The 26,985-nt window shown below is 37.1% G+C and overlaps 1 protein-coding gene across 2 annotated transcripts in view; it reads left to right on the top strand.

Moving 5' to 3' along the window:
- Window positions 1-20,616: 20,616 nt before the first annotated feature.
- SHPRH (SNF2 histone linker PHD RING helicase) overlaps window positions 20,617-26,985 on the top strand; it is a 97,104-nt gene continuing 90,735 nt past the window's right edge. Inside the window, exon 1 of one of the 2 annotated variants that reach the window (XM_055310135.1) lies at window positions 20,617-20,815. The gene's annotated coding sequence lies outside the window, so the exon portion shown is untranslated. Of the gene's footprint in view, window positions 20,816-20,936; window positions 21,026-26,985 lie in introns of those variants that run through there. The other variant, XM_055310136.1, reaches the window with a different exon arrangement.

The following is a 26,985-nucleotide window of genomic DNA, read 5'->3' as shown; positions in this document are numbered from 1 at the left end:
CTCCCCCCTGCTCATGCAGTCATGCTCTCTCTCTGTCTCTCAAACAAATAAATAAAATCTTTTTAAAAATTAAGTTAAGGTGATGAAAAGGAAAATAGTTGGAGAGGCAGATGGAGCAAAATGAGTTTTTAAATGTACAGGAATTACAGCATAGGAAGTATAGTTAATAATATTGTAATAATGCTTATGGTGACTGCACTTATCATGGTGAGCACTGAGTTATATATGGAATTGTTGAATCACTGTGTTGTATGTTTGAAACTAAAATAACATTATATGTCCAGTATATCAGTAATTAATTATTTAATTTCCAGTGCCTATCTGTACAAGAAGAATAAGATCAATAAAATTGGGCAAATTTTTTAAGAAAGTGCAGGAATAACTTTACTTGGTACCTGAAGCCACCCAAGATGACTGAGAATGATATGAAAGATAAGAGGCTAGAATTTAGCTTCTCATTCTTGATAAGAATGAAAACATTAATAAGTAATAATGATTATTATCATAATAAATAATTATGATTATTTATGCAATTTAAAGATTCAAAAGGGGAGAAAAGAACTTGTTAGAAAAACAACTCTGTTAAAAGAAAGTTGTATTTGGAAATAAAGCCCCACTCCTGAAGCTTGGGCACACAGAACCTAAGACTGAAGCCAATGCAGGAGAACCAAAGAAAAACAATTACTACCGTGAGCCTTGGGTCAAGTAATAAGAGACAGTAGTTTACTGCTGAGGAAAGACATGGAGAGAGACCTCCTCAGAGGTACAAGTGTTGCAAGCCTGTTGAAAGCTGAGGGTGTAGCAGGAGTACAGAGAAAAAAATGCTCTCACTTCAGGCCTCTTGACAATCACAAGAGGAATCCCCACTGAGCAATATGGAAACTGTTGGATGCTAAAGATAACTAGGGCAACAACAAAACCCAACTCTGGCTCAGCTCTTGACTAAATAAAGTCAATCTTCAGTGGACAGAAAAATACATGTGCCTGTTCTGGGTTAAAATATCATCTACCCCAATCTCTATAGTTCTTTTACTACATCCAATGTTAAGTATTCAATAAAAATTACTAGATACACAAAAAAGCAAGAAAGAATTAACTAGTGTCTAGCAATGAAACAATAAACAGAAAGGCAATGTAGAACAAATTAATGAGTATGCATTCAGTGTTCAGGCAGTTCTGAATCCTGGATTTTCTGCTTACTTACTAGGTAAACTTGAGCAAGTTACTCATGACTCTCTGTCTTCAACATTAAAATACAAATAGCAACAGAATGAAATAATATTCAAGGTCAATGAGATTGTGAGTGAACAGCGTCTAAGACTGCCTGCCACATAGAAAACACTAAGATGTGATCAATATTATAATACAGAAAAAGTTTAAAGCTATATTGTTATTCTTATGGTTATATTTATAGAAAATAAGACTTGGGTTGAAGTATCTTTTTTAATATCTTATCATGTATGGAGTACCTAAGTATAGAGAGAGTAACTTCTATCTTTAATAAATTCCTAAAGAGGGTCTATCCAAATGTAACCAATCCTTTTATCACCAAAAATGGTAACCAGTCCTTTTATATTCTCCTCATAGATGCAAAGAATTGAAATGCCTCATTGACAACACTGCAAAATTATGCTATTAAATTGCTATAACCTAGGTAAAACCAAATAATGATGATGATGATGATGGTTTAATTAGCTTAAGTGGTCTTACCATGAGAAACCTGCTAGACTTCTTTCAAAATAATTAATTTTCTAGTAAACCTTGAAATAATCTTTGGGAAATCTCTAGTGTTCCCAGAATCCCTGGTCAAGAACTACTACTCTAATAAACTCTATGGAGCATACCTTGCAAAATCAGATCATTGTAGAGCTAACCAAGTGATAAAATAATCCAAAAAAAAAAAAAAACGAAATTATGTAAGGATACATCATTTTGTTTTAAAATTTTTAAGGTTTTCCATTCAAAAATAGGTAAAGATTCCAAATTTAAGAATAGAAGAAAGGGAAAAAATAATAGAAGAAAGTTATAAGAACAATGTGAGGCAACATCACCATTAATGACAATATGTCACTAAACACATAAGAATTGAGATGATACCTAATAGTGGATTATGGTCAAAGAGTCAGACTACTTGACAGAGAAAGCAAAATTTGTGCTTGGCTAAAAAGAACATGAATTAGTAAAAAGCTATAACAGAAGTGTCTTCTAGATGGGATAGTATATTTGGGATCAAAGAGGCATTATAAAGCTGAAAAATAAGATTAATTAGAGGAGGGCACCTGGATGGCTCAGTCGGTAAAGTGCCTACCTTCAGCTCAGGTCATGATCTCAGGGTCCTGGGATCTAGCCCAGAGTGGGTCTCCTGCTCGGCAGGAAGACTGTTTCTCCCTCACCCTCTTCCCCTCCACCCTGCTTGTGCTCTCTCTTATGATCTACCTTAAATAAACAAATGCAATCTTTAGAAAAATAAGATTAGCTTGGAAGAAAAAGAAGACATGTATTTGGGAATAAAACCAACTAAAGTGTTAGTATGACTGAGTAGGGTTATCTGCACTGGCTACTGCTTCCCAGTAAGTTTATATCTAAATCATCATGATTGCTTTTGTTTGTTTGTTGTTCATTTGTTTGTTTTTTAGGATTTCCAAATCAGAAGTTTCACAACATGCTAGTAGCCTACTCTAGGGTATGTAACAAAAAGGCAGTGAATGTCTCTAAGGTACAAAGGAGTTGCAGTTAGCTCTTTACCCCTATGCATGTAATTTTGTTCTGCTTTGTTTTTGCCAATTACAGATTTCAACATAGAAACAGCCTGCTAAAGAAAACAGCTTGGGGATATACGTTGTTCTTAATGACTGGTTACTAAGTATTCCCAGATCTTAATTTTGGGTCAGGTCCTTATTATAATTATTGATTTCACTTTGAAGCTTGAAAATAAAAGTGTTACTGTGCACTCACGTATCCATCCTGTATCCAAGTTATTAAAAATTGTACTAATAATATTTCTAAAAATATGTTTCAATAGGAAGTGTTTAAATTTTGTCTCAGACATAATAAGACATAACACCAGAAATTCCAAGAATCTTTCCAGTAAATGACTAAAAGGAATATATTCCTCCATTCATTTATTCATTCAGCAAATATTTGTTAAAGGTACACACACACTTTCACACACACATACATATATATTCCAAACTCTTCTGCAGTGATCAATAACTATCAAAACACATGTTTTCAGTTCTATATGTTGATCTTAAAGAACCAGAAATAGCAAATTAAGTGGGTAATTAACTCTGAATAAAAGCCAGTCGATCTTCATTTCTTTCTAAATCAAAATGCACATTATATTAACAACATACATCATTCCTCTTCAAAAGATGAAACTACAATAGAAATTCCAATTTACTTGAGATTTCATTAAACTCAGATAACCCTTACATTGAAACACAAAGTTAGGAGCCATGAGAAAAATCCTAAGGGTACCTTGTAAAAAATAGTGTAGTATTTATCATAGGTGATATGCTTATGTTTGTAATCAAAATGGCTACTGTTACTTTATTTCATCCAAATTTTAATTTTTTATACAACTCCAGGAAACTTGTCATTGGCTATTCAACAGGAATGATGTTAAGGATACTGTTGCTATAATACAAAGTGTTCTTTTGAGACACTCAGAGGATATCTCTTTGTGCTTTCAGTATTAGTGATGACCATATTTTTAAGCAAACTACTTAACTTCTACATTATAACTCCTTGAATCACATATGAAAATATGCTTCTGCTTTGCATTGGCTTCTAGAACATCAAAGTTAAATCCCTGATTGACTCATAGCATATACTCCATAAGAATAATGCTTACTTTGTGAGTACTGTCCCAGAGTATTTGGTCAACCATTTAACCAAAGTTTGTCCAAATACTAACTAACTACATCAATTCCTACTAACTACATCAATTATCCCCAATTAAAATGACTCATACCTTGCTTTTACTATTTACCTTTATTTGATTTAAATAATTTGCTGTTCCTTCATATAAGTTTTCTATTTTCTGTCTTGAGCTCATAGCTAAAAATAAATTAATTCATATATATATCTATATACTTACATAAGCACACACACACACACACACTACAGTGCAGACATGAAAACCATGTACTTGACTTATAGTCACAAACATATCTATGAGACTGGTTTATGGACAGTTTGTTTAGCTACAAAGATGACATAGTTGTTTTTTTTCCAAAAAGCTATGCCAAATCTCTCCCATTGGGCTTCATTTTCCTCCTGAGGATCTACTCCCTCACCATTATACCCAGATAATATAACTTTTTAGCTATTCAAGTTATTAGAACAGTCTAATTTGTGTTGTAGACTTAGTCCCATTCATTTTTAAATTTCTGATTCAAAGAATTTCTTATACACTCAAGCTAGGTCTGCGACTCTAGAAGCTTAGATTTGGAGTGGGGTTATCTGCTTTTCATATTCCTCTCACTTCTCTGGTCTCTTCATTGTGCTGATTCCTCCTTTATTGAGCACAATGAACCAGGAGCAGAGCCAAATAGCATAGGGGCACTGCTTAGGGCTTGAGTCTAAGATGCATGTCCAAATTCTACTTTACCAAGGGTTATTGAAAGCCTGTATGATCATCGATAATGTGGTTTTTGAATGCCCATTCTGCTATTGTTTCTTAGGTATGTGGCTTGCACAGAAACCTGAGGAAGGAGGAGAAGTGAGAAGAGGTAATCTGGATTTTCTTTGATCCCTGGCTGAAATACCACCAAAATAGCACCATTAACCTCTAACAACTATGTTCACGTAACTATTCAGAAGCATTGGACACAGGAGTCAACGAAACCATCCTACATAAACAGAGTCTATGGAGCAGAGAAGAAGGAAATAATGACAAGTAGTTTCTGTGAGTTCACTTGATCACTTGTGTCCATGCTACCAAATAATTCAAAAATTTGAAGAGCCAGACGTGAGTGGATATCATTCAGGAAACTAAATCCCAAGCTCCTTCTCACAGCCATCACAATCTTCAAGTCATTCTCTTGAGGGGCCCCTACCTCTAGCCTTGAGGAGATAGAAAAACAGCCTTCCTTCACAAACACTGCATTCTCCCAAATTCCAATTGTTGCAATGATTGCAAATTCCAATTATTATGAGTGATGAGACAGGTGAGTGGCATCAGAGCCTTTTTTCAAAACTGGCACATATCAGCAAGCCCTACAGGATGATGGCTAGCCCCAACCACTGGTGGGTATGGATTGTAATAGGTGGAATGCTCTTTGTCTTTATTGCCAGCTTTGGGTCTTAGCCAAAATAGACAATTCCAGAACAGCAGAAAAAATGTTTCTCTATAACTTGTCAGGTCTTCCTTAACTGAATCTTACTTGTATTTAGGTAGCTGGCTAAGATTCATTGATCTCAGGAATGATAGGCCTTTTTACTAACCCTAGAAGATGTCTCATAAGTAATATAAGCTTGTCACAGAAATCTTATTATTCCATTCTCCTTCATTGGATACTCTTCCCTATATTCCATGGAGATAGTGGTGGCCATATGATAACAGTCATGTTTAATGAGGCATAAGAGAAAAACCTTCTGGGAAGCTTTGATATATAAATGTTGTTTCCATATATAAAGTCATTGCAAGAAGAAAGTTTTGTATCCCAGCCTCTTCCTTTCTACTCAAGATACTGGTTGTGTGGCCCTGCTGACTAAAGTGGCCATAACCATCTTGAGTCATGAAAGGAAGGCTATTGAAAGCATGGAGATGCTAACAAAGGGCAGTGTTCTCCTTGAGCTACTATAACTGCTATAGCCAACCTGTAATCATCTTTTCCAGATTTCTTGCATTTATTATTTAACTTAAGCTACATTCCATCAGAAATTCTGTTAACTGGATATCGAATCCCTCCCAACTGATAAAGTTAATGCTTTAAAATTATACAAATTCTTAATGGCCATGCATTTTTATTAAAAAAATTATATTTACCTCTAGATAATTTTCTCCCAGATATTAGGACAGTCTGTCTTGATGACAATCTCTCTACCAATACTAGAGGCTTTTAAAAACTGTGTTCTGGGATAATTATTCATTGCTCTCATTATCTTCAATAGTTTTGATTTCAAGGGATCAGGAATAAAGTACTGTTTTCCCTTTAAAAAACTAATAGTTCACTTGACGGGATGAGCACTGGGTGTTATTCTGTATGTTGGTAAATTGAACACCAATAAAAATTAATTTATTAAAAAAAATAAATAGATAAAAAATAAAAAACTAATAGTTCATCATCAATTTATTGGGCATCTATTTCCTGTGGTTGGAGCTAGATATGCAATGAAAGAAATGAAGTAAAGTTCTAAACGGTGTTACAATGAAAAAATAGAGTTAGACTAACTTTTAGATTTAAAGTAGACATGTCACATTTTTAAAAATCCTATAATTTTAACATCTGTCCTAGCAGATATATAGATGGTTAAACTTGGAAAACTGCTACATGGCTTCATTCCTAATATTATTTGCTGAACTGGAATATTCAACAAAGTTTTTTGGAACAGCTTAGAAGAACAGTTTCATGTCATGTATATTTTTGCAAGGAAAAGGTTTTTAAAAATTATATGTAGTCTATCATATATGTAAAGAGAACAATAAAGTTGTTAATTCACTATATTGATATATTTTCAACTTATGTTATTTTCCACACTCTCATTGATTATTTAAAGGTATAATCAATATCTTTCTAGCAAATGATACATCTTCTATATCCAGATTTATTTTCAAGACAGAGGAACATATTCCTCTATCCTGAAATCTAATTATTTTATATATAATCTTATTTTCATAACACGTTTCAGTTACATAATCAGGTTTATTTAATTTTATTAAACTAATTAAATGTCACAGATAACCACAGGTAGAATTTACAAAACATGGATTCATTCTCTTTCTGCCCAAAGGAGCTACCCACTTCCTTTAGTTGCTCCATAGTCTAATCTAGTTATTGTAGCTAAAAGTAAATGGTTATTCCCTGGTGGGAGATTTTATCTTTTCAGGGAGAAATAAAATATTTCTTTGCTTATGCAGGTTCGAATAGCTTTGTTTCCCACAAGATATATGACAGATATTTTTGATGCTATTAATCTCATGCTAAATTTGCTAATATTTCAAAACAAAACTAGTTTGGGATTTTCTTCTGTTAGCACTAAGGAATTATCATGCTGTGTATCACAGAGAAAATGTGCACATTCCATAAGAAAGGCCCCTCGTCTTCCAGGATAACTATTCCCAGTCATTATTAAATTGTTTGCATGAGATTTTTCCCTGTTGTATGCTCAATGTATAAATCTCACATACACAGAACTGGGCATGACTTAAAAAGTAAACAGATTTTTCTGTTCCTTAACTGACACACAATCTTCTCTGACTATAATGTTCAAGCAGGACACTATAGACAAAATTATGAATGAAGGCCCTAAGGTTTGTGAGTTCTCAGCATGATTGAAGATACATAAGGACTTTAGGCTGGAAACAAAGTGAATGAGGTAGAGAGAAGTAGCACGTGAAGGCCTTTAAGGTTTTGAATACTATTGCAATACAAATGGCCCCAAAGACAGATGTCGTTTAAGTTGTTATCAATCAGCAAATATATTTACACCTTTGTATGCAAGGGTTATCAAAGAAACATAGAAAGATAGAGGTAGAAAGGGCCTTCTCAACAGTTCTAGATTAAAAATAAGTAACCTGAGGGTAACCAAGGTGGCTCAGTTGGTTAGGTGTCTGACTCTTGGTTTCAGCTCAGGTCATGATCCCAGGGTCTTAGAATCAGGCTCTACATTCAGTGCAGAATCCTCTGGAGATTCTTCCCCCCTCCCTCTCCCTCTCTGTCAGCTATTCTCTCTCTCTATCTCAAATAAATAAATAAATAAATAAATAAATAAATAAATAAATAAATAAAATCATTTTAAAAAATAAGAAACCTAAAAAAAAAAAAAGTAACCTGAGAGACAAAGAAATTATGTGACTTGTATAGGTTGCTAAAACTCATTGGGATGAGACATGAGACTGGAATCCAAGTCTTCTTGTTCCTAGTTCAGCATTTGTTTAGGATAGATTTGTTGGAGGAACAGAATGAGTAGTGCAGAATGGATCCCTATTTGGGAAAACAGTGGTGCTGAAGGCAGGAATGGACACCAAATACACAATAAGAATGATTATCTTGAACATACACATACATATATGTCAATCTTGAACATCTTGAACATACACATACACATATATATGTCAATCATACATCAATAAGGCAGTTAAAAATAAACATAAAAGTAAATACAAATTCCTCATTGACCCTCCATCTCTGTGTATCTCTCTCCACTTACAACCAACTCCTAAAAATAAACTGTACACTGAATGACCATTACTCTTCACTGTATTCACTGTTGAGCCCACTGTAAGCAAGTTCCCTTTTCACCACTACTTAAACTCCTCAATGACCCCTTAAAAGATCCATGGGATCTTTTTAATTCTCTGCATACTTGATCTCTCTACGGTGTTTCAGTGCTGCTAACTCTTCCCCCAACAATAACACTCTGTCCTCACTTGGTTTCTGTGGCTTCATGCTTTCTGGGTTTCCCATCTTCCCACTCAGCCCACATATTCTCTATCTCCTTTGCAGCTCCTGCTCCTACATTTCCTCTTTAAACAGTGGTATTCCCCAGGGTTCTAATCTTGGTCTTTATCTCTTCCTGCTTTATAAGCTGTCTTGGAGTGATTCCATTCTTTCCCTTCACTTCTTCTACCACCTATGTGCTCATTTCTGTCTCTAGGCCAGACTTTTTCTCTAACCTATGTTAGAGAAATTCTCTTGTAGTCATTCTCATGTAGTCATCCATTTAATAATTCAACTCATCTAAATCCAGTGCCCCTTATGTGCATATCTATCCACAGGGATCTGAAACTCAACAAGACCAAAACTGAAATCATCTTTCCATCCAAACTATACCTGCTGATATACTCCTTATCTTTATAAAAGACACTACCCAACTCATAGATGCTCCCCTCCTCTCCATACCTCCCAATCCTGTCTTAGTCCAAGGGCTTACCATATCTGAGCTCACTAGCGGCAGTGCTGTTTCAATGGTCTCCCTATCTCAAGTCTCCCAACCATTCCACTCTCAATAGCATAACTAAAATTGCCTAATACACAAATCTGACCATATCATTTCCCTGATTGAAATCATACTATTCCCCCCATGCTGACAATGGGATACATTCCAAATGACTCATCCAGGTATAAAATGTTCCTAATAGTCAAACTCTTGGCTACTCCCTCATTTTACTCCACGTCTTGCTCTTCCCTCACCACTTCTTCACTTTCACTTTCATTCCATCTACATCCAACAGTCTACAATTTCTTCAAAGAACCCAATCTGCTTTACATTTTCAGGACTTCATACTTAAGGAGCTCTTTTTGCTTGAGGATACCTTATCTCCTTGTCTACCTGGAACATATTCATTAATTCTTCAACACTCAAGTGTCCTTTCCTCAATAAAGCAATTTCAAGCCATCCCAACAAAATAGAGTTCATCATTCACTCATTTGTGCCCTCACACTAATCTGCACTCTGTCATAGCACGTACAAAAGTTCATCACACTATTTTTAAACATATGTCTATCTTTTCTTACTAGACAGTGAGAAAACTGGCAAGGATTCTACCTCATTCATCTTTATATTCTCCCAAAATTTGTAAAGTGTTTGACACACAATTCTGTAAAATTTTCACTAAGCAGAATTTATCATATGTAAAACTTAAAAACAATGATTCCTGCATATGTGGTATCTTTATCCAGAGAACTAAATATTGAATCATATACTTTCAAGAACCAAGGCAGATGTGAGAAGATATTTTAGACATAGATGAGTTGGGGGTGAGGATGGCAATTTCTGTATCCTTTAAGTTATTCTCATATTATTACTGCTCCTACTGTGTCTGCCCAGGATACATCTGCCTCCTGGACTTCACCAATTTTCCTTCACAATATATTAGCAGTAAAGTGGCAGAGAAGTCAGCTCTGTACAGAGATTGGCCTCTATTCTGACCTTATTTGTGGATTATTTGAAACCTCATCCAAACTAGCAAAGCTTCCTGTAACTTTCAGGCAGGGTCTCTACCAAGCCACAGCATTTTCCTTCAAAGTGTGGGTGATGACAATTTTCCTATGACTTGATCCCTCAGTAGCAAGGCACTCATGTTTCTATAAAAAATGGGAGGATAGGGATCCCTGGGTGGTGCAGCGGTTTGGCGCCTGCCTTTGGCCCAGGGCGCGATCCTGGAGACCCGGGATCGAATCCCGCGTCGGGCTCCCGGTGCATGGAGCCTGCTTCTCCCTCTGCCTGTGTCTCTGCCTCTCTCTCTCTCTCTCACTATCATAAGTAAAAAAAATTAAAGAAATGGGAGGATATTAAATCATAAGGAGCTCAGACTAACTTAGAAAACCTGTTGAGAATGACATTGTGATAACTGCCACAAATGATTTTAATGTTTTTAAAAACACTCTGAAACAAGAATGGATTAGAGATAATAGTAACAAAGTATTTTTTGTTGTTTCTATGGAGTTATATTTATCTCTAATTAAATAAAGCATATGGTACATAGAATCTATAAGCAAGTTTTATTTAAATCTACATAGTTTTTCCCACTATTCATTTCAAGATTTTGAGTTTTCTAATGATTGTACAGTCAGAAGTCACTACAGAAATATTCCATTACATCTCCTTTAAGTGTGCACCATAAAAAGGATGGGAATGATGAAAAACTTATTAACTAAAACTGGACCTTTAGAACAAAAGAACTTCAATAAACCTGAAGAGTTTTCTAAATGCATATCCATACTCAAAATGATTGAAAACCCACATTCATAAATATACTATTTTACATAAGAAGATGCCTCTTTGGTAATCAGGGCAATAAGCACTGATGATTTAAATTTATTTTAAATATTTGATTAAATATTTCATTTCTACCAATATATTCATTATGAATTATACTCCTTAATGATAGAAAACTTGTGCTTTTCAGTTTGATTTTAATATATCACACTCATCTGGAAAGAAACTGAAGAAATATTGTGCACAGGAGAAAATAAGCACTTAAAGCACTAGAACTCCTTCACTGGTTTCTGGTAAAAACAGGGAAACTGCTACCTCCCACCCTTCTGTCAAACAAAATATAGAAAACAGTCCTTTGTTCAAAATATTAGGGGCAGGCAATGCATTAGCTATTGTTATATTGTTTGGCTAAAAATTTCTTCTACATAGATAATTATCTTTCAAAGGATCAAAATACAATGAAATATATAATACCTATTTGACTACAAATAAATCATTTTTTGATGAAGGCAGTTTAAATTGTTAAAATTTCTCAATGATCCCTCTTTTTCTTCAGCTTTATTGAGGTACTGACATATATAATATATATATTTAAGTTATACAACCTGATGGTTAAATATACACATACATTGTGAAATGATTACTACAATCAATTAATGTAGTCACAGTTACTATATTTTTGGTAGTGAGAACAGTTAATATCAACTCTCTCAGCAAACTTCAAGTATACATTATTCATTATAATCACCATGCTGCACATTAGATCTCCAGAACTTATTTATCCTGCATAACTGAATCTATAAACTCTTTGAACATCTCCCCATTAGCCCCATTTCAGTCCCTGGGAAACACCTTTCTGCTCTCTATTTTATAATTTCAAATGTTTCAGATTCCATATATAAGTAAGATCATATAGTATTTGTCTGTGTCTGGCTTATTTCATTTACCACGATATCTTCCAGGTTCACCCACATTGTTTCAAACAGCAAGACCTTCTTCTGTTTTAAGGCTATGTATACACTTATGAAAACACTTATGTTGTTTTCATATATCAGATATTGTGCATAATTGTTCAATGAATGTAGGGATGCAGATAACTCTTTGAGATAGTAGTTTAATTTCTTTTGGATATACACCCAGAAATGGTATTATTGCTGGATCATATGGTAGTTCTATTTAGAATTTTTTGAGCAACCACCATACCATTTTTCATAATGATTGTACTAATTTACATTCCCATCAACTGTACCAGGGTTCATTTTTCTCCATATCCTTGCCAACACTTGTCATCCTTTATCTTTTTTATAATAACCATTCAAACAGGTGTAAGATAATATTTCATTGTAGGTTTGATTTACATCAATCTGATGATTAGTGATGCTGAGCATCTTTTCATACACTGTTGGTGATTTGTATGCCTCTTGAGAAATAGCTATTCAAGTCCTTAGCCCATTTTGAATTGGGTTGTTTGGGTTTTTTGGTATTGAGTTGTTTGAGTTCTTTATATATATTTTGGGTATTAATTTCTTATCAGAATAATGATTTGTAAATATTGTCTCCTATTCTGTAGGTTTCTTTCCCACTCTTATTTCCTTTGCTGTGCAGAAACTTTTTAGTCTGATACAATCCCACTTGTCTATTTTGCTTTTGTTACATGTGATTTTGGTGTCATATTCAAAAACACCATGCCTGGACCATTGCCAACAAAAATTTTCTCTATGTTTTTATCTAATAGTCTTTCAGTTTCAGGTCTTCTTTTAATTCTTTAATCCATTTCAAGTTGGTTTTTTTCTTTTTTTCTTTCTTTCTTTTTTTTTTTTTTGTATTTGGCATGAGATAAGGGTCTTGTTTCATTCTTTTCCATGTAGACATCTAGTTTTCCCAAAACCATTTATTGAAGAAACTATCTTTTCCTCATTATGTGTTCTTAGCACCCTTGTCAAAGATTGGTTGACCATAGATGAATGGATTTATTTCTGGGCTCTCTATTCTGTTACATTGGTCTATATGTCTTTTTATGCCAGTAACATAAGTGCTTTTATATAAGTTTGTAATATATTTTGAAATCAGTAACATAAGTGCTTTTATATAAGTTTGTAATATATTTTGAAATCAGTAACATAAGTGCTTTTATATAAGTTTGTAATATATTTTGAAATCAGGAAGTGTGATGCCTCCAGCTTGGTTTTCCTTGTTCAGGATTGCTTTGGCTATTCAGGGTTTTTTGTGGTCCCGTATTAATTTAGGATCATTTTTACTATTTCTGTAAAGAATGCCATTGGGATTTTGATAGGGATTACATTGAATCTATAGATGGCTTTAGGTACAATGGACATTTTAACAATGTTCAATCCATGAACACACAATATCTTTACATTTATTTGTGTCTTCTTTAATTTCCTTCATCAATGTTTCATACTTTCAGTGTACAAGGCTTTTCCCTCGTTGGTTAAGTTTATTCCTTAGTGTTTTATTATTTGTATTGTTATTCTGAATGAGATTGTTTCCTTAATTTCCTTTTTGGGTGGTTTGTTGTTTTGTGTATAGAAATGTGACTGATTTTTGATGATTTTATATCCCTCAACTTTACTGTTAATTTTTTAGTTCTAACACTTTTTTGTTGTCGAGTCTTTGCATTTTCTACATGTATGATCATGTCATCTGCAAACAGAGATCACTTTGAGTGGGTATTCTTGTTTTGCGCTAGATCCTCAAGGGAAAGCTTTTAGTTTTTTCCCCATTAAATATAGTGTTAACCGTGGAGTTTTTTTCAGATGGCCTCTTTTGTGTTGAGGTAAGTTTCTTCTATATATATTTTCTTGAAAGCTTTAATCATAAATGGATGTTAATCCTTGTCAAATGCTTTTCCTGCATCTATTGAGAACATGTAATTGTATTATATATTTATTATATTATTAGTATTACGTATTATTATTATTAAGCTATTTGAGATTTTTGTTGTTTCTTAATATAGGCATTCATTGCTATGAACTCTTAGAACTGCTTTTGCTATATCCCATAAACTTTAGTTTGTTGTATTTCCATTGTCATTTGTCTCGAGATTTTTTTTTCTCTTTTGATTTTTTTTTTTAATTTTTATTTATTTATGATAGTCCCACAGAGAGAGAGAGAGAGGCAGAGACACAGGCAGAGGGAGAAGCAGGCTCCATGCACCGGGAGCCCGATGTGGGATTCGATTCCGGGTCTTCAGGATCCAGCCCTGGGCCAAAGGCAGGCGCCAAACCGCTGCGCCACCCAGGGATCCCTGATTTCTTTTTTGAACTATTGGTTGTCAGTAGCATGTTGTTTAACTTCCACATATTTTTTAATTTTTAAGTTTTCTTCTCTTTATACTATTGTGATCAAAAAGAGATGCTTGATATGATTTCAATATTCTTAAATTTATTAAGACTTCTTTTGTGGGCTAATATATGATCTCTCCTGGAGAATGTTCCATGAACACTTGAGAAGAATGTGTATTTTGCTGCTTTTGGATAGAATGTCCCCGTATACATGTTAGGTTCATCTGATATAGTGGGTCATTTTAGGCCAATATTTTTTTGTTAATATTCTATCTAGGTGATCTATTCAGTAATTTAAGTGGGGTATTAAAGTTCCCTGCTTTTATTTTACTACTATTTCTCCCTTTAGGTCTGTTAATATTTGCTTTTCATATTTAGGTGCTCCTGTGTTGGGTGTATGAATATTGTAAATGTTCTATCCTCTTATTGGATTGACCTCTTTATTCATCGTATAATGCCCTTCTTTGTCTCTTAATACAGTCCCTTTTAAAACCTGTTTTGTGTGATATAAGTATAGCTACTTCAATTCTCTTGGTTTCTATTTGCAAATAATGTTTTTTCCAGTCCTTCCCTTTAGTCGGTGTGTATCCTTATATCTGAAGTGAGTCTGTCATAGGTAGCATAAAGAGGAGTCTTGTGTTTTTATCCATTCAGCCACTCTATGTCTTTTGACCAGAGAATTTAGTTCATTTACACTAATTATTGATAGCTATGTACCTATTCTCATTTTGTTAAAAGTTTTCTTCCTTTGAGATTTGATGACTTTCTTTTTTTTTTTTTTTTAAATTTTTATTTATTTATGATAGTCACAGAGGGGGGGGGGGCAGAGACACAGGCAGAGGGAGAAGCAGGCTCCATGCACCGGGAGCCCGACGTGGGATTTGATCCCGGGTCTCCAGGATCGCGCCCTGGGCCAAAGGCAGGAACCAAACCGCTGCGCCACCCAGGGATCCCGAGATTTGATGACTTTCTTTAGTGATCTCCTTATCTCTTGTGTATCTACTATAGGTTTTTGCTTTGTGGTTACCATGAGCTTACATATAACAACTTGTAACTGTCACAGTCTATTTTAAGTTGATAACAACTTAAATTTAATCACATTCTGCAGCTCTACAGTTTTCCTTCCCCACCATTTTTTATATCATCTTCACCTTTTTTACTTTGTATATTCTTTAATTTCTATAGTTACAGTCCTTTATCAGATGGGTCTTTTACAAATATGTTTTCCCAGACTGTGGTCTGTCTTTCAATTCTCTTGATATTGTCTTTCGTAGAGCAGAAAATTTTAATTTTAATGAAGTCTAGCTTATCAATTATTTGTTTCATGTACATGCCTTTGGTGTAGTATCTAAAAAGTCATATACCTATTGGTGGAGTATCTAAAAAGTCTAGGTCTGTGATTCATTGAGAGTTAAGTTTTGTAAAAGTAATTTTGGTATTTCTAAGGTATAAAATAGGTTTCTGGGATTGGAGTCCTAGTTTATAACACATGGCTAGAAGAACTAAGGATTTGATTTATATGAGCTTGCTTTTTAACTATCCAGGAGTCAGTTAGGTCATATGTTGGAGATTATCTACTCAAGTGGTTCCCAAACATCTCTCTTTAAATTGGTTTCACTAGAATTATATGGAATGGTTGGATAGTTCGGTTTGTTGTTTAAAATTTCTCAGGAGCAAATAGAACAGGGGTGTTACGGCACATGGACATGATTGATCATTATATCCTATTACCATGTGTTATTTAAGGTTTTAAGTAAAAAAAAAAAAATAAGGTTTTAAGTATTTAAGTTTATTTAAGACCTCAAAAAGGAATTCAAGAATTTAACATAATTTAAAGGAGATTGCACTCAGACTATTTTTGCCATTGTCTGGAGAACTGGCCTAACCAATACACCAGTGCTAATATTTGAGCTTGGTGCTACCCTTCTAGTGGATGGAAGCTTTGGAAAGTTTCTATATTCTCTGGCAAGTATCACTTTATGCTAACTGTACTATGACCAAGCTTGAGATTTTAGATTCATTCTGAAAGTGTTTCATAACTACTTTTGTACTTTACTATGACACATGATAGTAACCCTTGAAATAGTAAAAACAAAAAACAAAAAACAAAAAACCCTACACATTTTATTTGTATTTTTTCAAAACTGCATAATAAATATAACTTAAGTCACAAGCATCAATAGAATCACCTACAATATTCCTGTTGCTTGATGCTTGGAGGCCCTATTGACAAAACTGGTTGGAAAAAATATTAGCAAAAAGTAACAATTGGGAATGGAGAGTGTGGGAGTTGCTGAGAAAGGGACCAATGATACAGATTATGTCATCTTCATTGAGAAACACTGAATATGTGTCTCACATCTTTCTTTACCCAACCAACTCAGCTTCAACTTCCTCCGTGCTTTTACCTAGTTTATAAGTATTGCTTTATTAACAACCAAAACAAACACTTAGAAATAGTGAATTACTTTCTCCTTATAAATTCATGTCCAGTGCAGCATTTTGTGTACAGATTACAAATTTTGCTTTATAATTTGTGAGAGACAGAAGGCACACAGCTTGAATGTTCAGTTTTCAGGTTGAGTTTGAAGCAGGTGAGACATAACTTTGGAGTTTGAAATAAATCCAACCTGTAAATAATCACGGAAATTTTTAAGTGAAAATTAACAATTACATCTATCCACAGCTAGGCTGAAGAAAAGCTGTGAAGTTCTAAACATGAAGATTTGTGTTGAGCTCACACACCTCCTGCCCTGCAACATATCCTGCTCATACTACAGCAAAACATGCCCAATCCTCCTGATATCAGTTTTGTTTGACCTGGCATACACTCCCTCACACACAGCTGATCACCCCTGCCAGCACCAATTTTGCATGACTTTCTTTCTCCCACTCTCTGTTAGAACTACTGTTAACTTTCGGCCACTGCGTCCTCAACCGGCTGCTCCAGTTCACCCGAGAAAGATAGTCTATTACCCAAGCTCTGGTATTAACTCAGCAATGTCGGGCCCTCCAAACTGAAGAAATAAATGTTCCCTAAGATTTTAAGGTTAAAATCAGCCCAAACAAGAGGAGGGAATGAAGAAACCTCCCCCCTTGTAAGTAGGGCCAGCCCTAATCCAGAGGCAGCCCATCCAGGCGTCTTCCTGAAATTTTAGCAACTAAAAGCATTCTGTTTACAATAAGAAAACCATTTTCCCCCACACCCTGATTGGAATGTCCCTGAATAGGTTCATGTTGACCCTCCCTGAAATTAACCTGGATGCCCTGCGACTCCCGCGGTTCTTTTGTCTTTAGGCGGTTTCTTTCCTTTTGCCTTTTAAAAGATCCCTGTAATTGCTAATGGGGCTCTTTTCCTCCTCGGAGGCGGAGAGTCCCGTTTGCGCAAACGTTCAATAAACCCTCTTGTTAATTGAAAAAAAAAAAAAAAAAAAAGAACTACACAGATTTTTAACAATGGCTTTGGGCATTGCAATTCATTCTGGAATAGTGACTTTATCCTAATACTTTCATTTTGTCAGGAGGAGGAAAAGCAGTCCCAAGTCAGGTTGGTAGTAGAGGAAAAAGCAAAAGAGTCATCTTTGGCAAGCCTCAATCATACTGAGTGGCCATCATCTTCACTTTCACAGAGCAGGCAAAAGTAAGTACAATATGGAATAAACTTCTCAAGTAATTTTATTAATGACCTATTTAAGGGGAAAAAAAACAGTCCTGGACCTGACTGATCCTTATTGTTAATATATACAGCCCTGTGTCACCAAATAATTATAAACTTCTTGCCTTCATTTTTCCCATGCCAACCTAGGAAGTTTGGGGGTCAATTGCTGATTTTTATTTGATAGACAAATACATGACTTAGTAGTAAGAAGCAACAGCCTAGATTGAGTAGTCAAGAGGAGTTCTATATCCTCTTTTCTCTCAGAGCTAAACAGTGGCAAATCATCAAATTTTTCTCTCAGAATCCTCTTCTGTAAAATGAGAATTTTAAATACCTCATATTATCATTTTAAGAATCAAATAGAAAAATGAACCCGAAAGTGCTTTGCAAAATAGAAAGTTCTATCCATAAATCATCAGCTATCCTGTTTCTACCAGAAAGGGAGTTAAGTTTGTATTAATTCACCTATTCTCTCTCAACCAGTCCTCCTCCTTAAGAACAATTTATTCATTTCCAAAAGAAACTTGAATTAGAGTGTGGCTACAATAAAGTTACCTTTCCCAAAAGGAACTGAATCTATAGCTTTAGCCTAGTGAGATCACTCAGGAAACAGGTGGTCTGTGGAGATGAATTCTAATCTTTATCCTCCCTGCCAGGATGGGGTTCAGGTGTGTGACTGTGCAGGTGTACAGGAGGGCCCTCCTCAGAAGGGCCCTCCCAGGTGTGGTGCTCTGCCACAAAGGTTTGCTGCCTGTTGCCATCTTGGAATTCTTAATAATTTTTCATTTTGCAGTGGGCTGGGCAGATTAGGTAGCTCACTTCTCCATTACATCCCCTTATACTACACAAATGTGCATACCACAGGTCCAAAATGCATGTTTTATTTTGTATTCAGTTACATATTATTCTATTTTGTTCTATGTATGTAAGTGTATCTTGATCTTTGCTTCTGACCCAGGGCAGGACATCGTTAGTTTCCTGTTAGTCCCTTGCTCCCAGGGTTAGCAAGGGAGCCTTGAATATCTCTAATGATGCTATGTCATTCACTACTCTAGAGCAGATTAAAATGTATTCTCTCTGGGAAAATAATTAATTAATTAATTAATTAATTAATTTTGCCTGGCACCAGACGGGCTCAAAGCAAACTATGAGCTTAATTAATTCTCTGCTCCAATGGTAAGAAGTGAAATGAAACTGTCAAACATAACACTTTACAGTTCAATATACATTTAAATACTTTTCAAACTATACTTCCTAAAGAAAGGATCCCTCCTCTTGTATTTACTAACATGATCAGTTCTTCAGTGAAGAAGGACTCTGCTCGCCCATTGCTCCAGCATTAATATTACTTTTCCTTTTTTTCTTTGCTATTATTCTTTTATCTTTTTTATTTTTATTTAAATTCAATTAATTAATAATGCATTATTGGTTTCATTTGTAGAAGTCAGTGATTCATCAGTCTCATACAATACCCTGTGCTCTGTACATCAGGTGCCCCTTTTTTTTTTTAATTTTTATTTTATTTATGATAGTCACACACACACAGAGAGAGGGGCAGAGGCACAGGCAGAGGGAGAAGCAGGCTCCATGCACCGGGAGCCCGACGTGGGATTCGATCCCGGGTCTCCAGGATCGTGCACCTGGGCCAAAGGCAGGCGCTAAACCGCTGCGCCACCCAGGGATCCCCCTCAGGTGCCCTCTTTAATGCCCATTACCCAGTTACTCCAGTCCTCCATTCCCCTCCTCTCCAGCAACCCTCATTGCTTAAGAGCCTCAAGGTTTGTCTCCTAAGCAAAGTTAAGTCAGTTAGAGGAAGGCAATTATCATATGATCTCTCACTCATATGTGAAACAAAACAAGATCATAGGGGAAAAAAGGGAAAAATAAAACGAGGCAAAATCAGAGAGGTAGTATTAATTTTTCAACTTTGCCTCACGAGGCCTGGGGTAAGGTAACTGATTTCCAGCAAACTTGACAGGATTTAGTTGATGTAAGTGGCTTCTTTCAAGTGTAGAGGTCTGTGATAAAGCTCTGTACTGGGCAGGCTATGGACCGCTCTGACCTGTCTCTGCAGCTACAACGGATGTTCTCTTAGGCAAGAACTTTCGGACCTAAGACGCCCCTTTTTAGCATAATGCTGAATCCTTACTAGGTTCTCCTTGATCACTGAGTGCCTGACGCTTCCTGAGGATCATTTTACGAGTTCTTGTTATTCCATTTAACGAGTTCAGTTATTCCAAAGTTAACTAAACTTAAGTCTGCATCGGTGGGAAAAGAGGCTGCCTCTCAGCGAGGCGGGGGGGGGTAAAAAAAAAAGATATTAGAAGGCCAGACTCACACAATACACGCAGTTTTTCTTCCCTCCTCTTAAATTGTATACTCATATTTCCCTGAAAAGTCTCTTAAAATAACTTTCCTGAAAGAGCTAAGCTTCATCCGTGCTCAGACTCTGCTTTCTCGAAGGAATAAAAGAGGTGCGTCCGCAGAGGTCTCGCCGGCCAGGTCCCTCACGCCACCAACCAACTCCCATCCCAGGCTTCCAGGGGAGCCCCGCCCACTCCTAATACTCTGCGTAGGGCCCCGCCTCCCCCTTGGAGGTTCCAACCAATCCTGAACTCCTAATGTGGGGCAGCGCTATCGCGAGATTCCAACTGTATCCTCCGCGAGGCTTTCACCGTGTGGACTTGCGCAGAAGCGACTTATGAAGCCATCACCGGAGAAAAGGGGCGGGGCGCTCCGACGTGCGCGTTCGCCTTGACCCCACGCTCTAGCGCGCACCCGGCAGCTGGGAGCTGTGGTTTCTGGGCCCCCCGGGAACCCCGACACAAACCAGCATAAAGCGCGCGTGCCCGTCTTAAGCTGGTGTTCGGTGGGTGGCGAATGCGTGCCCGTGACCTGCGGGGGCTTTAGAAGAGCCCCGGACCTTGGTGCAGAGCGGTTCAAGAGGCTTAGAGAACCAGCCTAGGTAGGCGCTTGGGTGATGGAGGGTCAGGGGTCAGAGGTCGGGGACGGTAGACGCCCCCACTCGGAGACGGAGGTCCCCGGGAGGGAAGACTGTTGTTCTGGAACCCGGGAAGCTAAAGGGCTGAAAGGGGAGCCTCCGCGCGAGTCTCTCGGACCCTTTCCCATCCCAGGCTTGGGGGCCGCTGGACCGCTTCGGCTCCCCCGGGGGAAGGTAGGGCCGTGGGAAAGGAGGCTGTGCTTCTCCCCGGGGGCTGGGGCCTGCGGTGTGGAGACCGAGCGTCCGAGGGACCGCCGTCGCGCTCCTCGGCCTCGCGGGTGGCTTGTTCGCCCGGCCTGCCGCGAGTGATGCGGCGCTGCCAGCCCAGCTCAGACTCCGTGAACCGCTCTTGAGTTTCGGAAGAAAACCGAGTGGGTATCACCGTTCGTCGGGCACACGCCCCTGGAGACTGGATCCGGGCCGCCGCCTAGCGTCTTGGTGCTCGGGGTTGTAATGTGGTGAAGGGGGAGGCGAGGCTTCCAAGTTAGTCTGAAAGTTCTCAGTTACCTTTGGAGTCCGATGAATTACATTCGCTCTCAAAACCATCCTTGTACGTTGTGCGTTTTGACTCCGTGGTCGTTGCTAGGTTGATGAGCAAAGATACCTGTGTTACTTGATGATTGTCACTTTCAGACATAGCCCTATTAATTAATGGCCATTAAGCTCGTGCTGTTTTTTTTTTTCTAAGTGACTTTACAGGACCCAGGAGGCAGAAATACTAGATGTTTGATGTTTTCCTACGTGTATTTAAATTACTTTAACTCTTTAACCGAACAAAGTATCATTTTAAAGTCATTACAGCTACTTAAAATTGTTGTTATTGGATGGTAGCAAGATGTTGAAACGTCCATTAATAGAAATGATGCGTAACATCTGTACTGTCACCAGAAAGACCCTTTGGTTTATAGTCAGAAATGATGCTGAGCATTACTGAGCATTAACGAGAGACGTGTGTATGTACTGGGTAAACCTGTGCTTGCTAGATCTTCCCAAGTCGAATTAGCCAATAAGCTAGCAGTTGACAATAAAATAGTTTACTTTTGAAAGATGCTGCTATGTATATGTCCTCTTTTGGCCCAAGCCTAAGAACTCCACTTGCAGAATTATTAGATCTTTTATTAAAAGTTCCGGCTACAATTAGAAACAACAAATACCCACCATTTGCTTCAACGTGGATGGAACTGGAGGGTATTATGCTGAGTGAAGTAAGTCAATCGGAGAAGGACAAACAGTGTATGTTCTCACTTATTTGGGGAATATGAATAATAGTGAAGGGGAATATAAGGGAAGGGAGAAGAAATGAGTGGGAGATATCAGAAAGGGACACAGAACATAAAGACTTCTAACTCTGGGAAATGAACTAGGGGTGGTGGAAGGGGAGGAGGGCGGGGGGTGGGGGTGAATGGGTGACGGGCACGGAGGGGGACACTTGACGGGATGAGCACTGGGTGTTATTCTGTATGTTGGTAAATTGAACACCAATAAAAATTAATATATAAAAAAAAAAAAAAAAAAAAAAAAGTTCCGGCTACAAAGATTCGGAGGAAGAGAATGTACTGGTGAAAAATGCCTTCTTTTTGAGGGCATTTTTCAAGTTTATGTGACTGACACATTTTGGGGTTCACTAGATGAAAACACTCTCATCTTGCTGAAGTCGTTACTACAGAAAGATTGTGATAATGCTAGATCATCAAAAGCTTCTCACTAATCCGTGATGATTGGGCTTTGCTTGCATAAGGCTCGCCTTGGGCAGCAGTGTGGCACAGGTATACTTCTTATTGTTCTTAAGTTCTAAATCCAGGCCTACCATGGAATTGTTTTAAGTCAGGATTTGTATGTGTCTTTTAATGAAGAGATAATAATTTGGAGGGGAAAAAAATCTAAATCAAAGTTTAGTAATCATTTGTCATATTGTCTTAGTAACTTAACATTTTATGTTTATTTTTCTAAAAATCTGTCTTTGTTTTTCTCTTGAAGGTATGGGTCAGTCAGTTTCCTCTGTCTCATTCAGGGCCAGAAATAGTAAAGAATAGTTTCACATGACTTGTAATCTTCTAGAATGTGGTTAAGAGACTCTTGTCTAAAAACGAACATAGTACTTAAGAGGGAGGATATTTGGTATTTGGGGAATTAGAGATATTTGTTTCACCTTGTTTTGAATATCAATTCCATGCTGGCATTGGGGGTACAGTGGTGAATAGGATACCATTCCTGCCCAGCTGTCATAGCCTTCAAAGTCATACAGTTAGAACAGTACAGCAGTTGGGATCAGGGAGGAATGGCCCTTAACTCAGCATGCCTGGTGGTGGAAGGTTTTCTGGGGAAGATTGGAACAGCAACAGGTAGAAAAAGTATGAGAGGGCATTTCAAGCAAAAGGCTTTTTACACTTAAATGTAGGACAATTAAGATGTGGTTCCTATTTTAAAACCTCAAATAAACATGTTTTACCCAACTCTGATATTTAAGGAGGAGGAATAAGAAGTAGAATAATCAAAAATGGGACTCAGGTAGTGTATAGAAAACCAGAAGAAGGATTTGGAATATGATTAGAAATCTACAGAATTTTACTGGTACTTGACTTATTAGCTGCCAATTAACATTATGATTATAAGTAGTTTTGATGACATCTTCTTGGTTCAAGAAGTTATCCCTGGATAGAAATCCCTTAAGAAAAGAGTCATTCTGGGATCCCTGGGTGGCTCAGAGGTTTAGCACCTGCCTTTGACCCAGGGCCTGGTCCTGGAGGCCTGGGATTGAGTCCCACATCAGCCTCCCTGTGTGGAGCCTGTGTCTCTACCTCTTTCTCTTTCTCTCTGTCTCTCATGAATAAATAAATAAAATCTTAAAAAAAAAAAAAAAGAATCCAAATAAGATTTTTTTTTTTTAATCATGAATGTATGTTCAGTTCTGGTTTAATTGGCTAGCGTAGAACTTGGGCATCAAGATTTTTTAAAGTTCCCCCAGATGATTCTAATGTGCAGTCAAGTTTGAGACACACAGATGCATGGTCCTCCATCCTACCACATTACAGCTTGGTTATTAGCATATATAATTTATAGTTTCAAAGATGGAGGTGATTAGCAGTTACTGCTCATTGAATGTATGCTAAACTTCTGTTAACTATATTATGGCACTTATATTATTTCTAAGGATAATCCTATCATCCCCATCTTAGAAATGAGAAAACTTGCACAGAGAGGTTAGATAGTTAGATAACTATCTGTGCACACAGTAAATGCCAAAGCTAGAATTAGAATCTTTTCTTCTGTAAGCCATTGCTTTGCAGCTGTGAGATTCTATAGCTAGTTCCTTTTGGGTCTTTTAGAGTTAACAATTCCGTAATTGCCATGTTTTTAATATTAGCATTGTTGGTAATAAATTATGTAACCCACCATCACCACCACTGCCGCCTCATATCCACACTCTGCCATTAGCAGTTCTACCCGGTAGAGAAGTATGGTACATTACCCTCCCTCTTCAGTTTGGTCCGTTACTGTGACTTGCTTTATTTATTTTGTGGAACCTTGTACTTTTGCTGTGACCACACTTTAAAAAGTACTTGTGTGATTGGATTTACACTGTTACCCTTCAGCTATGGTGATAAGTATATTTGGGAGTTGCTTTACTGGTCCTAGGAGGAAAATGAGAACTACATTATAAGCAGGGTTGAACTCCTCCAGAAACCTCACCTACATCAGCCAACCCTCAGCTAACCAGCTAACCTGCAGATCTGTGAGGTTAAATGATTGCCTTCTTAAAATACTGAGCTTTGGAGTGCTGTACAATTATCTGGCATTATTTGTGGCCATAATCAACTAATAAGTTGATATAGCTGAACTTTTCAGAGTTCTAGCAGAATGACCAAATTCCAGTATTCTAACCTATGTTCTGATAAGAACTGGACGAAGATAAACACATAGGTTATTGGGGGCTTCCAGTATTATTCTTCCAAGATCATAGACAAGATAAGGTACTTACAGTTAACCATAGTAAGAGATTGTTTACAGTTTATTACTTGCAGATTCATAAAGCAGGCACTGGCTAAGGAAATGGAATTCTCATGATTGACTTAGACCTGTACTACTTGCTAGCCTTTTTGCAGTTTTGAGAATGTCTTATATTTGCACTGTCTAGTATAGTAGCCACTGTTCACATATGACTGTTAAGTGCTTAAAAGTGTGGCTAGTGAGATTGAGGAGCTGAGTTTATGATGCTATTTAAGCTTATTTAAAGTTAAAAAGCCACATGCAGTGTGACTACTAAGAGAATTATCCATTTATATTTTGTCAGTAAATTACTCATTTTTATAGAATTTTCAAGTTAATTAGAATAAAAATGTTCTTTTTTAAAAAAAGATTTTTATTTATTTACTTATAAATGAGAGACACACAGAGAGAGGCTAAGACATAGGCAGAGAGAAACAGGCTCCCCACGGGGAGCCTAATGTGGGACTCCATCCCAGGACCCCAGGATCATGCCCTGAGCCAAAGGCAGATGCTCAACCACTGAGCCACCCAGGTATCCCAGAATAAAGCTGTTCTTAATATTCTCTTATAATTTTATTTTTTTTTAGGATTTTGTTTATTTATTTGAGAGAGAGAGAGAGAAAGAGAACACAAGCTAGGGGCGAGGGTGGCAGAGGCAGAGGGAGAAACGGACTCCCCATGGAGCAAGGCGCTTGACTCAGGGCTTGATCCCAGGACCCTGGGATCATGACCTGACCTGAAGGCAAATGGTTAACCAACTGACTGAGCCACCCAGGCACTGCATTCTCCTCTAATTTTTTTTTTTAAGATTTTATTTATTTATTCATGGGAGACACGCAGAGAGAGAGAGAGAGGCAGAGATACAGGCAGAGGGAGAAGCAGGCTCCATGGAAGGAGCCCAACGTGGGACTCAATCCTCGTCTCCAGGATCACACCCTGGGCTGAAGGCAGTGCTAAACCGCTGAGCCACCCGGGCTGCCCTCTCTTCTAATTTTAAGTCTTTTCTGCATCTCCTTTTTGTTTGCACTTTTAAAATCAGCTTTATTAAGGTATAATTTACATATAGTAAAATCCAGCAATGTTAAGTGTACCATTTGATGAGTTTTGACAAGTATATACAATTACGTAAATACCTGTTGAACATTTCTGTCATCCCAAAACTTTCTCTCCTGCTCCATGCCATCAGTCCACCTCTTCCCACTTCCTCTGCTTTAGTAACCACTCACTGACTTTCGATCAGTAGGTTTTTGCCTTTTCTAGAATTTTACATAAATAGAATGATATAAGGTCTTACACATCTGGCTTCCTTCACTTAGCGCAATGCTTTAAAAATTCATCCATTTTTTTTTAATTCATCCATCTCATTGTATGTTGTATCAGTAGGTTATCAAGAAATATCCCCCTGTTTATCCATTTACCAGGTAATGGACTGTTTCCATTTTTGGCTTTTGTTAAAATTGCTATTAACACTCAAGTTTAAATCTTTTTTGTAGGGGATCCCTGGGTGGCGCAGCGGTTTGGCGCCTGCCTTTGGCTCAGGGCGCGATCCTGGAGACCCGGGATCGAATCCCATATCGGGCTCCCGGTGCATGGAGCCTGCTTCTCCCTCTGCCTATGTCTCTGCCTCTCTCTCTCTCTGTGACTATCATAAATAAATAAATTTAAAAAAAAATAAATATTTTTTGTAAATCTATGTTTTTATTTCTCTTTGGTAAATATCTAGGAGTAGGATTACTAGGCTGCACAGAAAGTTTGTATTTCATTTTGTAAGAAAATTGATAGACTTTTCCTCATGTTTGAGAGTTCAGTTTTAGTTGCTCTACCTCTTCAGTCTTTTAAATTTTAACTATTCTAGTACATACATACATATATAGTTCCCTGTCATGGATTGTAGGTTGAATTTGCATTGCCTTAATGACTGATGATGGCGAAGATATTCTCATGTGCTTATTTGGCACTCGTAGATCATCTTTGGTGAAGCGTATGTTCAGAATTTTTTCCATTTTGTCATAAGGTTGTCTTACTATTGATATGTGAGCTTTTTTCTATTCCACATACAAATCCTTCATCAGATACTTGCTTTACTAATACTGCATCCCATCCCATCTGACTTCCCATTTCCTTTCTATAACAGTATCTTTTGAAGT

Source organism: Nyctereutes procyonoides, unplaced genomic scaffold (genome assembly GCF_905146905.1).
Source record: "Nyctereutes procyonoides isolate TBG_1078 unplaced genomic scaffold, NYPRO_anot_genome, whole genome shotgun sequence".
NCBI classification, from domain to species: Eukaryota; Metazoa; Chordata; class Mammalia; order Carnivora; family Canidae; genus Nyctereutes; species Nyctereutes procyonoides.
This window is presented reverse-complemented; position numbering and strand designations above follow the sequence as displayed.